The following is a 16,203-nucleotide window of genomic DNA, read 5'->3' as shown; positions in this document are numbered from 1 at the left end:
TTTAATGATAATTTTAAATTTGAAAAATTTTAAATTCAATGGAAAGGACAAAGTTCTATCAAGTGCCTTTACATTGCAGTCAGCCTGCAGTCAGTTTCTTTCTGGGCCAACAGTTCTTTGAGTTCCAAGGTCAATGTCCAATAGTTTTGAGTCCCAATTTCAATGTCCAACAGTTCCCTATGTGTACATGTCAGCAATGACATTTCAGTTCTAGATGATGAACAAACAGTGGGAATGAAGGTCTGACCCTCTCTGGTTTGGTCCTGGGCAACCTGCTGCAATGCACAGCTGCTGACTGTTACCATGGCAAGGCATCTTCACCATCTTCATTTCTGGACTGTTTCTCCTCTGTTCCTGGGGGCCACTGCTATTTCTGTGGCTGGAGCAGTCCTGTCAATTCCTCTCTGGAATTCATTGCTGCAGGAATCCACATGGTCTTGGAGGAGTTTTCTGGAAATATACAAACATATTCTTGAGCAAAGGTTAATAAAGGAATCTCTTGTATGAATTAGACTTGGGATCCTTTTTATTTTTGCCCAAACAATTTTCCATTGGCTTATTTTGACACCATGTGATTTTTCATGGGTGCCTTGCTATCAGCATTATAAGTAAAAAAAAAAAAAATCTTTTTTCAATATCTGGGTTTATTTCCAAACTCTGGTCAATAATCAAACTTTAAAAATATTTAAATTTATGGAGGGTGCTGGGACCTGCTCTTTTTCTTAAAATTTAATAAATCTTTCTTGTCCAGATTATTACAATTGTTACTCTAATTTCCCCCATAACTCCCCTCCACCTGGTTGCCACCCCATCCTCTGCATATCCTCATCCATAGGTGTATAATTTTTGTCCAGTCTCTTCCTGTACCCCCCAGACAGACACTCCTTTCCCATTGAGGATTATCAATCCACTCCTATTCTATGCTTCTGATTCTATTATATTCACCAGTTTATTCTGTTCCTCAGATTTTCCATTCACTTGACTTTTAGTTTCACTTGTTGATAGATATGTATTTGTTATTCATAATTTTTACCTTTACTTTTTTTTTCTTTTTCCTTTTTTTAAAGAATACCTTTCAGCATTTCTTGTAATACTGGTTTAGTGGTGGTGAACTCCTTTAGCTTTTTATTATCTGTGAAGTTCTTTCTCTGCCCTTCAATTCTGAATTATAACTTTGCTGGGTAAAGTAATTTTGGTTGTAGGTTCTTGCTATTCATCACTTTGAATATTTCTTGCCACTACCTTCTGGCCTGCATAGTTTCTGTTGAAAAATCAGCTGATAATTGTATGGGTGCTCCCTTGTAAGTAACTAACTTGTTTTTTTCTTGCTGCTTGTAAGATTCTCTGTCTTTTGCCCTTGGCACTTTAATTATGATGTGTCTTGGTATAGTCCTCTTTGGATTCCTTTTGTTTGGGGTTCTGTGCTCTTCCTGGACTTGCAAGTCTAATTCTTTCACCAGGTGGGGGAAGTTTTTGGTTATTATTTCTTCAAATATGCTTTCGTTGTCTTTCTCTTTTCTCCTGGTACCCCCATAATTCTGATGTTGGTACGCTTGAAGTTGTCCGAGAGTCTTCTTACACTATCTTCAACTTTCTGGATTCTCTTCTCTTCTTGCTTCTCTCCTTTGCCTCTTTGTATTCCAAATCTTTGACTTGATTATTGCGTTCCTCTAGTCTGCTATTGGGTCTCTATATAATAGTTTTTATTTCAGTTAGTGTATGCTTAATTTCTAGTAGGTCCTTTTTCATATCCCTGAGAGTCTCATTAAATTTATCGGCCTTTTCTAGGAAATTCTTGAAAAACCTTATAACAGTGATTTTGAACTCTATATCCAATCGTTTGTTATCCTCCATTTCTTTGGTTTGTGATCTGTTTCCTTGTCTCCTCATTTTTGCTGCTTTCCTGAGTTGGTAGGGTAGCTTTGTGTGCTATGTGTCCTATATGGTTCAATGGGTCAACCTCCTAGTTACCTGAGGCAGACACTCTTGGTGCACCCCTTTTTGGACTGTGTGCACAGTCTTGTTGTAGTTAAGTCTTGATTGTTGTTGGTGTCACTTGGAGGAATTGACCTTCAGGCCAATTGGCTGTGAGGACCTGCTGTGTCTATAATGAAAAAATTGCTGTGCTGGAGACACATTTATGGGGCAGGACTTGTTTCAGTAGGACTGTGGTGCTCACTGAGTCTGCCTCTTGAATGAGTCCCTTATGAGAGTAGTTGAAATCTGGTGTCATCTCACACAGACCACTAGATACACTAGCTTCTGGATCTCCAATGGGGTGCAGGTCAGCTACTGTCTGAGGCCACCCAGCAGGAGTTACAGCAAGAACTACAGTTTTTTCCTCTTTGCTTGGGATTTGGCGGTTTTGGAGCAGTCTGACTGGAGCTGTAATTTATTTGGTTAATGTAAGGTTTGAGGTGCAGGAAACTGAACACCAAGACATTTTAAAGCAAAGTTTATTCTCCAATAATGAGCGGGACTCATTACAGAGGTAGAGAAATCAGAATTGAAGGAGTGGGGAGGGGAGAACAGGCCCAGCCAGGCTCCCCCAGATGGACATGGAGGCAAAAGCAACACGTGAGCTGGTCTGGGGGTCTTTTTAATGGGAGGAACAGGTTAGGGTTGGACCCAGGGCGGAACAGGAAGGGGTATGCTCCAGGGCACTTAGGCACGTGCTGATTAGTGTTCAATGTCTTGGGGATGTCTCTGTGACAGAGATGTCATAACTTCGCCAGTAATGTCATAACTTTGCCCACCAGTTGGGGGCAGGGAGAACCTCACATTCCAGACTCTCTGATATATTATATTTAAAAAAATTGAGAGTCTGGGCAGGGGTTTAGGGGCTTTGTCACCATCCACCTTGCAGATGCTTGCATCGGCTCTGGGCTTCCCCGACTGCCTCCCCGGCCTTTTGGTGATAGGAGGCACCAAAATCATTCTGGCTACTTCCTGCTGACCAGGGGCTGAAGAGGGTGGGGGATGTTAAAGGCCAGGGTCAGGCAGAGGCAAGTTGAAGGGCAGATGAGTGTAAGGATAGAGCAAGAGCTGGTTTGCAGTCACCAGAGACATTTCAGCGATCTGGGAGCCAGGAGCAGATGAATTTGAGGAGGCAGGGAGCTAGGGAAAACACACACACACACACATACACATAGATCCAGAAAAAGAGGCCAGACCTGACCTCATTGTAGGCATCATGGATGACACAACCTGATCAGCGGGAACCCTCATAGGTGTTGACATCTCGATTACACCTGTCTGGGTTCCACTGCTCATAAGCAAAGCAGGCATATGGTTGGCCACCGTTGGACACTGACCAGGGGTTGACAGTAATCAGGATCTCTGCCTGGCTTCTGATCAGAGGGAAGTCCTGAGATCCTACTTGCTGGGTGACTCGTGTGCTGTCCTGGTCATAGGTTCCACAGACCTTGAACCTCCACACATAAGCAGGTGGGGGTGAGTGTAGGTTGCCCAGGGCCGGGAGGGGAAGGAGGAGGGGAGGGCTTAAGAAGGTTGGGCTCCTTGGTGTAGCCCGGATTCTGGTCAGAGCCATGGGCAGGAGATCCGGCCAGGAGATGCGAATTTCTGCCAGTCCTGCCCCAGGAGGTGTCCCCTTCATTTGATGGGTAGGAAAGTTGGGGTGCATTCCTCCCTGGGGTGAGGCAGCTGCACATGTGGAGCAGGAAGGGCAGGCCTCTCCCAGTGTGGGTGAGGTGAAGAGAGATGAAGGCCATCTCCAGGATCCACTTGAGTGTTACAGTCATGTAGGCAGCTTTCCAATGTTCCTGGGTGTCTAGACACAAGCTTCCATCCACAGAGTTGAATCAGGATTAGAGAGAGGAAGATCTGAGTGTCCCACCTGAGGTTGAGTGAGGGCCTTTGAAAACCTCAGGGCAGGGGTGCTTTGCTGCAGTTTGGGTGGAGGCAGCAGGAAGGAGAGTGGCTGGTTTCAGGGCTGGGGACTGGGTTAGGGAGATGGCAGAACTCTCAAGGAACAGGAGATGGAGTTCCTGCATGCGAGAGGGGGCAAGGAGAGATAAGGATCAGTGTGACAGAAGATCCTGTAGCCTAAGGGTGGAGAAGACCTGTAAGGGTTGCTGGAGGCAGATCTTCTGGGCCTCCTTGGTGAGAGCAGCAGCTGCAGCCAGAGCTCGGAGGCAAGGTGCCATCCCCGAACTGTGGGATCAATCTGTCTAGACAGGTAGGCTACGGGGGTGAAGGCTGGCCCTAGGGCTGGGTGAGGACCCCAATGACGGAAAAATGTTATCAGTGGAGGCCAGCTGTATGACTCTGAGACGTGTAGCACTGGGTTCTAAAAAGCATTCTTGGATAAGGCCTGGTCAAACAGATAACTGAACCCCTGGGGCAGGATTGTCCAGGTGAGTGGGTCCTGAAAAATCCTTGTAAAAAGTTAACTTGAGTTCAAACCTGAGTTTCTGAGTAGCCTGTGCCAGCAAAAAGGTTGTTCTCTAGGGAGGGTAGAGAGGGGAGAGGGCGGGGTGAGAAAGTGCTGAGGACAGAGCATTTTTGCCGTCAATACCCGTGAACGAGATCGTGGAAAAAACAATGGCCAGAAAGGGAGAGCAAGACAGGTAGCCCACACTGTATCCATCAGGAAGGAGATCTGTTTACCCTTTACCTTGAGCTTCACCTGGGGTTCAGCAAGGGTAATCAGGGTAGTTGAGTCCAGGCATCTGGCCAGCGGTGGGTCATGACCTGGAAGGACAGCCCTCCTTGCTGAGATGCAGAGGGCCCGTCACATTTCCAGGGGCAGTCACTTTTCCAATGGCCGCTTTGACTGTACGCCGGGCAGGGCATGGTTGGAGCCCAGGGTTGTGGCATTGTTTAGCCCAGTGGCCTTCATTTCCGCATGTGAAACATCCTCTAGGTTGCATCCGTCCTTTCGTTGCACCCCCACTACACACAGTTAGTTATGCAAGGCTGCCGTCGGTTCCAAGGTAGCCAGGTTAGGGTTTTGCAGAAACTCCCTGTCGAAGGCGGGTTTACTCTGCCTGCTCCTCACGGGCATTAAAACCTTAAATGCTGTGAATGGATCTCAGACCTGGGTCTGAGAAGGCATCAGGGGAGGGGGGCCGGCAGGGGCAGGAGGCGAGAGGTAGACTGGAGGAGGCACGGAAGGTCAGGCCTGAGGAGGCAGGACTTGGTTGGAGAGGGGAGGGGCTTGTTGCGCCCAGAAGGCGGAGGCCCCGTGGGAACTGGAAAGGGGCAGGACTCGCCATGCCAAGATGGAGGCCCCCATGTGGTGGCAAGGCCACTCATAATAAACAATGGAAGAGCACTTAGCTGTTTGGAGAGGCTGTTGGGCGGGTGGAAGGCTCTCGTGGAGGTTGGCAACCAGGGGTGGTGATCGTGGCATCCACAGCAGTGGGAGCCGTGGGGAAGCAAAGCGGTGGGGAGGGGGCCAGGGCCGCCACAGCGCGGTGATGGGAGAGCAGATGCATGGCAGCGGTGGCGGCGGTGGCGGCAAGGCACTGTGGCGTCCTGCAGGTCACCGCCGACCCTACGCTCGCGTGACTCAGACTTGGCACGGGGAAGCTGGGGGAGGGGGCCGGGAGGTCCGGGGCTGCAATGGAGTAGGCCGGCGGCGGGGCAGCAGTGGGAAGAGGGACGGGGCAGCTGGGTCCAGAGGCAGAGGACAGAGGAAGAGGCAGAGGGAGGAAGGCGCTGAGCCTGGCCTTTTGGAACCCTGGGTAACTTTCCAGCTGAATTTACTGAGGTCAGGCGAGGATGTTTAAGTCCCATGTCATGTTACAGAAGTAGCCAGATTCGTGAGAGACCCTAGAGGTATCAGGTTTTGGTTTCCCATTTTGAAACCTAGGGTCAGGTCAATAGCAGAGGCCAAAAACCAGAGTCCCAATGGAGCTAAAGCTATAGACCGGGGACCCAAGGGACAGCAGGCGATCTCTCCCCCACCTCCTGGGTCCGGAGTGAGGCCAAAAGGCCGGAGAGCCAAGGGGGTGGGAATGTCTTCACCATCACCCATGACTCGAGAATCTCCCTGGGAGACCCTGGAGGGCTGTGCCCAGAGGCTATCTCTGACGCGGCCATGGTTTATGGACAGAGACGCCAGAAGGATGACCCTAGGAATCAACAGGGACTGGGACTCACCTGCTGATGCTGCTAAGCTGGAGAGAAGCAGGGTTTCTGAGCCACGGGGGGAACCCCAGACTGTAAAAAGTCACACAAGGCTCAGCTGGGTTTCCGCACCAACATGTAAGGTTTGAGGTGCAGGAAACTGACCACCAACACATTTTAAAGTAAAGCTTATTCCCTAGTAATGAGCAGGACTCGGAGGTAGAGAAATCAGGATTGAGGGAGTGGGGAGGTTACAGAGGACTCAGCTGGGCTGCCTCCAGATGGAGAAGGAGGAAAAAGCAGCACTTGGGCTGGTCTGGAGGTCTTTTTAAGGGGAGGAACAGGTTAGGGTTGGACCCAGGGAGGAACAGGAAGGGGTGAGCTCCAGGGCACTTTGGCACGCGCTGATTGGTGGTTCAATGTCTTGGGGATGTCTCTGTGAGAGATGCCAGTAATGTCTTAACTCTGCCCACCAGTTAGGGGGAGGGAGAACCTCACAGTTAAGCTGCCACAGGGCAGGCCATTTATATTCAAAAGCTGCTCTGTGGAACTTGGGCGGATTTGTAGAATGTGTGGGGCAGGGTCTCAGGAGGGAGCAGTGTCTCAAGGGTGTCACTAGGCTAGGGCGTGGCAAATAGCTATGGCTGCCAGTCAGCCTTCTCTGCCTTTCCGCATTTCCAAGTCCCCGCATCCCTTGCTCCAGCACAGTGAACAATGATTGTGTGGTGTTGGTATTAGGGTAATGCTGGCTTCATAAAAAGAGCTTGGAAATGTGTCTTCCTCTTGAATATTTTTGAATAATCTGAGGAGGATTCATTTTAGTTCTTCTTTGAATGTTTTGTAGAACTACCCTATAAAGCCATCTGGACCAAGTCTTTTGTTTGCTGTAAGATTTTTGGTTACTGCTTCAATTTCATTGGTATTTATCAGCCTATTCAGGTATTTTGATTCTTCTTGATTGAGTTTTGAAAGTTTTTATTTATCAAGAATATGTTCATTTTGTCTAGGTTGTCTAGTTTGTTGGAGTATAATCGTTTATAGTATATTTTTTACAATCCTTTGTATTTCTGTGGTGTCTATTGTTACTTCACCTCTTTCATTTCTGATTTTTTTTTTTTTTTTTTTTGGGGGGGGGTCCTTTCTCTTTGTTTCTTCGTTATCCTGGCTAGAAATTCATCAATCTTGTTTATCTTTTCATAGAATAAGCTATTGGTTTTATTGATCTTATTTCATCTGCATGTTATTTATTTCAGCTCTGGTATTTATTGTTTCTTTCTTTCTGCTTACTCTGTGCTTTTCTTATTGTTCTCTTTTTACAATAATTTGTTAAGTTGTAGGGTTAGATAATTTATTACCATATTTTCTTTCCTTTTCTATTTATTTATTTATTTATTTATTTATTTATTTATTTATTTTGAGGTAGGTTTGTAATACTATGGACTTTGCTTTCTGGGTTGCTTTAACTGAGTTTCATAGATTTTGGATTTCTGTGTTTTCATTGTCTTGGACTTTAGCCAACCTATGCCAAGAAATGTTAGAGTTCTGGGTGTTTATATTACCCACAGGTCTCATGAGAATGAGAACCACACCTAAAAAAAAAATTATAAGTGAGCCTCTTTAAACACACTATGGCAGGCTTTTCCTCAAATTTGGGCTGCTAATAGTTAAGAAAATCCTTCGGCTGTTACATTATACCATTAATCTAGGACAAGTATAAAAAGCATTACTGGGGTATAGAAAAAAATTTTACCTACCCCTAATAAAGATTAACAACACAAACAAATTAAACCAGCATACATAGTCTATTTGAAAACGTAAAGGGACAATTGTTCTGAGTTCCAATTACAGTCCAAATGAAAGGGCCCACATGAAATTCTGTTAAGATTCCAATTGCAGTAAAGCTTGTAGAGATATCTAATAGGGTTTATATAACCCAAATTAAACCTATTTCTTTCTTTTTTTTAATTGATTTTTTACAGAGAGGAAAGGAGAGAGATAGAGAGCTAGAAACGTCGATGAGAGAGAAACATCGACCAGTTGCCTCTTGCACACCCCCTACCGGGGATGTGCCTGCAACCAAGGTACATGCCCTTGACCGGAATCGAACCCGGGACCTTACAGTCCGCAGACCGATGCTCTATCACTAAGCCAAACCGGTTTCGGCATAAACCTATTTCTTTCATGTCCCCACTGGAGCCTTAATCTGAGACTTACTCTTGTAAACCCATCAAGGACCTCAAGCTTCTTTTCAAGAAACAAAAATCTGTTACAGATAAGTAATATAATGGCTAAGCCTTAATATAATTGTCTTTCTTATATATTTAACTCTTTTCCACTCTCCTGTCTATATGTCAGTGTTGTCTTCCAGAACACTTACAACTATTAAAAAAACTAATAACAATTTAAAACTCCTTTTCCATACTTTTTAAACCTTCTTATCAAATTTGTTGCCTCTAAGAAATAACAATTCTATGTCAAGATTATGACTCTTTGGAGATTCCAGTCCGTCCCTACTGTAGAAGAATTTGCCAACAGCCTTTATATTCTAGTCTCACATTCCATTCCCTTGTCTCCCTTAGATCAGGCAAGAAGAGACTTACATTCCTTATGTAGGCAAGAACTATGACCATTGTCTTCAAGAATCAGTTACTGAAAACATACCCTACTCTCTCATTAACCCTAGAATATTTCAAATATGGAAGTCTCTAAGGGAATAGGGGATGTGGTAGGATAATAAGAAGCTGGAAAAATTCCTGAGCAAGTGGAATGAGGAAACTGAGACAAACTAATTAAACAAGGTCAAACAATTTGAACAACTTACAGCCTGTTAATGAATCATAAGACCTCATCTTCCTTAAGTTAACTAAGGACACTTGAAAGCAAAAGGTTTATATCCATTTTCCTAACCATAGAATACATAGCTTAAATCATCCTGGTTGGGAAAATAAAGGACAAAGATCCAATTTATGCCATTTGTACCACTAAATCCAGGGACAGACGAATTCAGGAGAACAAATAACAAAAATCTGACTAGAGCCAGACAGATTCAAGGCAAAGTAAAACAGTAAAGCAACCAAACAATAACACAAATTCCCCTATTTGATCATTTTGATGCATCAGCATAATAAATGCATCTAGAGAACTGTTGAATGTTTTGTTGAAACACTCCTTTAAGATACTTACCTGCAGAAAAGAGATAAAAACTCTCAAGACAAAATCCTTTGTGGGTTGTTCTAGAGCAGGGGTGGGGAATGTTGGTCCCTCGGGCCATATAAAGCTTGAGGAATCATTTGGTCTGTACTATCAATGCATTAGGGGTGAGTTAATTAGATATTTGACCAAATATATCAGGCTAATTTTTAAGTTGATAATTTTGTATGACTCAAAAATGATGTTATAAATAGCCAATGGCCCTTGGCAGAAAAATGTTCTCCACCCTGCACTAGTGCATGCCCATGACCTTTCTAAGGCATGAACTTTTTACTTTCTCCTAAACTCTGAGGGTCTCCACAAGACTTGCAACCAGAGAAGCAATGAGCAGTGGCTGCTCATCCAGGCTTACCCCAAGATCCTGTCTCCAAGGCCCCGTTTTTTCTCTGACTTCCCAGTGAGCTAAAAGCAGCCCTGCCTTGCCTCATTATTGCCACTATGACCTTCACTTCTCAGTGAGTTTACAGCATTCACCACCTTGGCTCAATTCTTTCCAATTGAGCACTGTTTAGGCTTTCTCCTGTTGCTTCTTCTACCCTAAGACCTCCCTTTGTTTCATTGCCCCCAGCTTTAATAATGTACTCTCAAAATTACCTGTGCTTGTATTGTAAAAGACAGCAAATGCAGTGTTTTCATCCTAAACTTTTTGTAGTGCCAGTCAGACCTTCTGCTTTAGTGTTACTCATACTAATGCTACAATGATTTTCATAATTTAGTGCATTCTTCAGAAGTTGAATTGATCACTTTCATGCCCCAGTTTTCTTTTGTCTATCAAAAGTTTTCTTTTATAGATCTAGTCAGAAGTGCTAAGTATATTTTCAGGGTCCTTTTAAATCATCTATCTTCTTTATTAATCTCACTCAAGGGGAGGGAGCTTTAAGCAACCTCATCTTTTTTCTGTCATGTATTCAGTGTAATTGTGGTCAAGGGACATAGCTTTCTATTGGAGATCAGGGCCTTAGAAATAGGCTGTAACTTCAGTTTCTGCATTTATAAAATAGTGTTTAGGTGAAGATTAAACAAAGTAACACAGAGCATCACTTTGTAAATTATAAATGGCTATAAAAATTGTAGGCATAATTTTAAAAGAAAAAGTTAAAATATTTCAGTAAAAACATTTTCTGAATTGAATAGAATAACCAATCGTTTTTTCCTCTTAAACCTTTTGCCATTAGAAAATGGTTGCTGAGAAAAATTTTAGCTCCTTGGCAAGGGACCAAAGATGCAGTCTTTCACCCTAACTTGCCATTTATGAGAACAGTCAGAATATTTGAATTTTTATTGAATTGACTGAAAAAATAGGTTTGCAAAGTGGAGTTTTGAGAAAGCATGAGGAAGCACAGCAAAAGTTACCTGACCTTTGTTAGAGTTAACAGCCTACAGTCATTTTTGCCTCTTCCCTTATTATTTGCACAATAAGACGTGGGCAAAATGTAATTTTATTTAAATGAATGTAAATATATTTATTTGGAAAAACTATGTTGTTTTAATTAAGGATTTGTCAGGAAACACATATATTTTTGGAAATTGGATATTAATAGCCATTGGTAGTCATAGAGATAATAATGTATGTGATATAATTAATTGATTTTTATATCTGCACAATATTTAAAGTTCACAGAACTTTTATAATAAATCTTCCTTTCCATATTTGGGAATCTTCTGCCATCTTCAACTGCTCAGTGAAGTCTACTATAATATAATCTAAGTAAAGTGGTTTCGCTCCTTCTTTGGGATACTATCTTACTCTCTATTTGCACATCATCATGCTTTCTGTTTTTATACACAGTGTGTAAATGTCACATACTTTCTTTTTTACTATAGCATTTATTTATTGCCACAAATAGTACATTCTGATTTATAATTTACAAAAGTCTTTTCATATATATTGATACATTTGCTTCTCACCCATAATGAGCTTATAAACTACACAGGTATTATAGCATTATAGCATTGTAATTAAAAGTGTTGGTTTCTGGTGCTAGATTTGCTATGTTTAAAACTCTGATCTTCCTTTCATTTTTAAAATTTTATTTTATGCTATTTTTCATTCACTATTTATCCCTTCTATGCCCTCTTCCACTTCCACCACTCTTACCCCTCACCCCAGCTATTATCACACTTTTAAAGTAAATGCACACACAAAAACTCTCAATTATTTGTGTCAATGAAGAGCAGTAATATAGCAGTTGTGGTATATGCAGGTTTAGGTATGATGAACAATTTGCTCTCTACAGGAAAGTTTTCTCAATGGAGGCATAATTTCAAGATATATTTCTAAAGCACATTGTAAAGTTTTTAAAATAAATTAACAAAAATAAATGTAAGAAGAAATATTCAATAGTTTTTGGTATGGATAGTACACTGTCACAATACAAAATGTATAGTAATACTGTTCCTAACTAGTGAATTTTCAATTAACGAATAAAAAGATTGAAGAGAGATGGTAGGGTCTGGTAGGAGACATATGTTATTTAAGTAAAATTTTCTCTTTTGATTTTTTTCCTCACTTTGTAGATATTTGAAACAAGGTTTCTTTTCTCTAAGCATAAAAAGGAAAATATGGGTCACAAAATCCATGTATACTCAAAATATTTCCTAAAAACAAGATAAAAATATTTTTGGCTTTAAGAGCTCTTGGAAAAACTTATAGTGTAGTATTCGGAGAAGGCCTTGGATGGTCTCCCAGTGATGCTGTCATCCTCCCCTCCACCTATACGATACGTGTATTACTATTTGGCTATTGCTTCATTACTAAGTCCAGTAAATTGAGCATGTGCACTGACCACAGGGACCTGGGCTTATACAATGTAGTCTGAGTGGTGATTTCCATTTGGTGTTTGGTTTGGCCCTGTACATGCGATATCTTGCCAGACCTGCAAACTCCCATCAAAAGTCACTCATCCCTGGATGGGAAATATTCCTCATGCTGTTGTCAGAGAACACTGATCTTTCACAATAAACCTGGTGGGATGTCTGTTGGCCAAACCAAACATCCAAAATCTAGATTTTTCTCTGTGAAGAATGTCTACAGTGGATGATACTTGTAAAAGTATTTAGGGTTGTGGTGTTGGCCAGGTTTATTCACTTAAAAATGGGAAACTCATAAATGTAGCACTGAAAGTCCACTTAAAATTAATAGAGGCAATGACTATTTCAGTTCAATAGACAAAGAAAAACATAAGATATGGAACAGGATGTTACCTTAGACACAGAATTTGGTGTTTAGGTCTATAGTCTTAGAGTTAGAAAATGTTCTTCTATAAAATAAACATGGCACATGGGCAGGCACAGCTATGTTGAGTGTGATGATCTTGGCACAGACATCAAGGCCTGACTTTCCACTCAGTCCTTCCTAATGCCTGTATGGTTGGATTGGTTTTATGCTATTCTTTTGTTCAGATCTCCTATTTTAAAAAAATATATTTTATTGATCTTTTACAGAGAGAAGGAGAGAGGGATAGAGAGCTATAAACATCGATGAGAGAGAAACATCGACCAGCTGCCTCCTGCACACCCCCCACCAGGGATGTGCCCCAACCAATGTACATGCCCTTGACCAGAATCAAACCCGGGACCTTTTAGTCCTCAGACCGACGCTCTACCACTGCGCCAAACCAGTTTCGGCAGATCTCCTATTCTTTTGATGCTCTGCATATATGATAAGAGAAGTTCACAAATTAAATCTGCATATTTCTAAGTTCCCTTTTATCTAGAATTGTATTGGACATATAAAATTAATTTTTAAATGAGTATACATATCATATATATGCAGCTAAATAAAATTTCAGATCCTGATGGGAATAGAAACTAAGAAGGCAGCATAGGTAAAAGTTGGTACAAGCTGCCTCCTACAACAACATCAAAATTACAACTAAAATACAGAACAACCATTATTCAAAACTGCTGAGAGTTGACTAAATGGAAGTCCTACAACTAAAAAAGTAAATAAGAAAGCACATTGAGACTGGTAGGAGGGGTGGAGGTGCAGTACAACTGTCACCCATGTGTGCCATTGTTTTGTGTGTTTTTTTTTTTTTTTTTTTTTTTTTTTTTAAATTGGGAAGGAGATAGTCTCTGTGAAATCTACCTGTAGGAGCAAGGGGTCTCAGCTGCACACTAGACTCCCAGCCCAGGGTTCCGGAGCTGGAAAGAGAAATCCCTGCAACTAGGAGCAAGGATTTTTGCTGTGTGACATGGAGGCTGCTGGAGACCTATAATATATGTTTCTTTTAAAGGGCTAGCACACAAAGTTACTCAAACTCAATCTCTCTGAGCTCCAGCACCATGTAGCTTTGGGGGTCCCAGCCATATACAGGAGGGATTGGATTATCTAGCAATGGGGCAGGAACTCAGGGGACTTTTCTTCCAAACAAGGGTGCTCACAGGGGTCATTGTTCTTATACTGGGACCTCCCCAATCACAGAGCTGACTGGCAGCCATATCTGAGTTTCCATCAGCCTGGCTCACACTGTTTGCAACAACCTGGTGATTCCTTGAGACTCCACCCATTCAACTTGCAGTCTCATCCAAGCTGTTTGCAGCAGGTTTTCCATATAAATGACCTGTCTTGGTTTAGGCTTCAGGCTTTGCTAAAATCTTTCAAATAAGTTGAAGCTGATGTAAGCATGCCCCAAACTTAACAATAAATGGCACAAGATCCAGCACTAGCATCAGCCTGCTTTGATTTACAGCTGGGCCTTGCCTGGCGTTTCCAAGCCCAATACAAATAGCAGCCATATGCAGACCTCTCTGTAGCTCCTGTTACATTGACATAAATAGTGGTTGACTTTGTACCTACCTAGAGGCTCTAGAGCCAGTGCACCCAGTAGAGAGTTTCAGACCATGCCATATTACAACTTTACACATCCACACATTCAAGGTGCAGACTTAGTGGGCACCAAAGCCCCCACTAAAGCAAGTCCTGTTTCATAGGGGTCTTTCCTACATAGCAGCTCTCCCACTGTATTCACAGTTGGTCCTCACAAACAATTTGTCTGGAAGTCAATTCCTTCCCTTGGTTCCAATAGCAATTAAGAAGCAACTACAAGACTATGCACACAGCCTATACAGGGCTGCACCTAGAGTGCCAAGTTCAGGTGACTAAGGAGGCTGAACCACTGGGCCCTTCAGGACACCTACTACACAAGGCCACTCTACTAATTCCAGGAGATGCATCAACTCTACATAAGACATAAAAACAAACACAAAGAAACATGTCACAAATGAAAGAAATGGAAATATGCCAACTACTAGATACAGAGTTAAAAAACATGGTTATAAGGTTGCTCAAGGACCTTAATGAGAGCTTTAAGGGACTTAGTAAGACTTTTAAGGATCTTAGTGAGAATGCTAAAGACATGAAAAAGGACCAGGAAGAAATTAAGCATACATCCTATAAATTATCTTGAAATAAAGGATAATTTACAGGAATTCAACAGATTAGAGGATTCTAAGAATTAAATCAACAATTTGGAATATGAGGAAGCAAACAACCCCTAACCAGAAAAGAAAAAAGAATGAAAAAATATATAGTGTTAGGAGTCTCTGGGACAATTTCAAGCATACCAGCATTTACATTATGGGAGTAACAGAAGGAGCAAGATATTGAAAACCTACTTGATGAAATAATGATTGAAAACTTTCCCTATCTGGTGAAAGAAAGAAATTTACAAGTCCAGGAAGTGCAGACAGTCTCAAACAAGAGAAACCCAAAGAGGGCCACATCATAATTGAAATAACAAGGGTTAAAGATAAAGAGAGAATATAAAAAGTATCAAGAGAAAAGCGGTTAGTTACTTGTAAGAGAGCACCCATAGTTTTGTCAGCTGATTTCTCAACAGACACTTTGCAGGCCAGAAGAGATTGGCAAGAAATATTCAAAGTGATGAATACCAAGAGTCTACAACCAAGATTAGTCTACCCAGCAAAGCTATTATTCAGAAATGAAGGTGAGATGAGAAGCTTCACAGACAGGAAAAAGCTAGTGGAGTTTATCACCACCAAACCACTATTATATGAAATTCTGAAAGGTATTGTTTAAGAAGAGGAGAAGGGAGAATAAAAGGATAAAAAAATATGAACAATAGCCCTGACTGGTTTGGCTCAGTGGATAGAGTGTCTCAGCCTGAAGACTGAAGGGTCCGAGGTTTGATTCCAGTCAAGGGCATGTACCTTGGTTGTGGACACATCCCCAGTAGGGAGTGTGCAGGAGGCAGCTGATTGATATTTCTCTCTCATTGATGCTTCTAACTCTCTCTCCCTATCATTTTCTCTCTGTAAAAAACAATAAAATGTATTTTAAAAATATGAAAAATAAAATGGCAATAAATACTTATCTAACAGTAATTAAATCTAAAAATAAAAATAAATGAACAAGAATTCTAATGAATAAATAAACTGGTGAATAAAATAGAATGAGAAGCATGGAGACATGGAGTAGACTGACAAATCTCAGAGGGAAGGAGAGATGGGGTTAGGAGGAGATTAACCAAAGAGCTTATATTCATACTAGAGGCCTGATGCATGAAAATTTGTGCGGGGGGGTGGGGGGAGTGAAGGGGCAGGGGGTATGGTTCATCCTGGCCTGCACCCTCTCATAGTCCAGGAGCCCTCAGGGGATATCTGACTGTTGGCTTAGGCCCCCCTCTGCAGAAGGTGACCAGGCGGGCCGATCAGGAGACAGCGCTGGCCAGCGAGCAGCCAGCCCTGCCCCCCTGATCACAACTCTGCTGCTGTTGTTGCTGCCACCCCCCAGTTGCCATTCCATCCCTCTGCCCACTGGAGTGTGCCTTGGCTATTCTGGCACCACCATATGCTTACCAGCCCTGCCTCCACTGACTGGTCGTTCTGCTGTCTGGTCGATTTCCACATTACGCTTTTATTATATAAGACTAGAGG

Source organism: Pipistrellus hanaki (genome assembly GCF_964339955.1).
Source record: "Pipistrellus hanaki genome assembly, chromosome: 3".
Classification (NCBI taxonomy): Eukaryota; Metazoa; Chordata; class Mammalia; order Chiroptera; family Vespertilionidae; genus Pipistrellus; species Pipistrellus hanaki.
Note: the sequence above shows the minus strand (reverse complement) of the source record.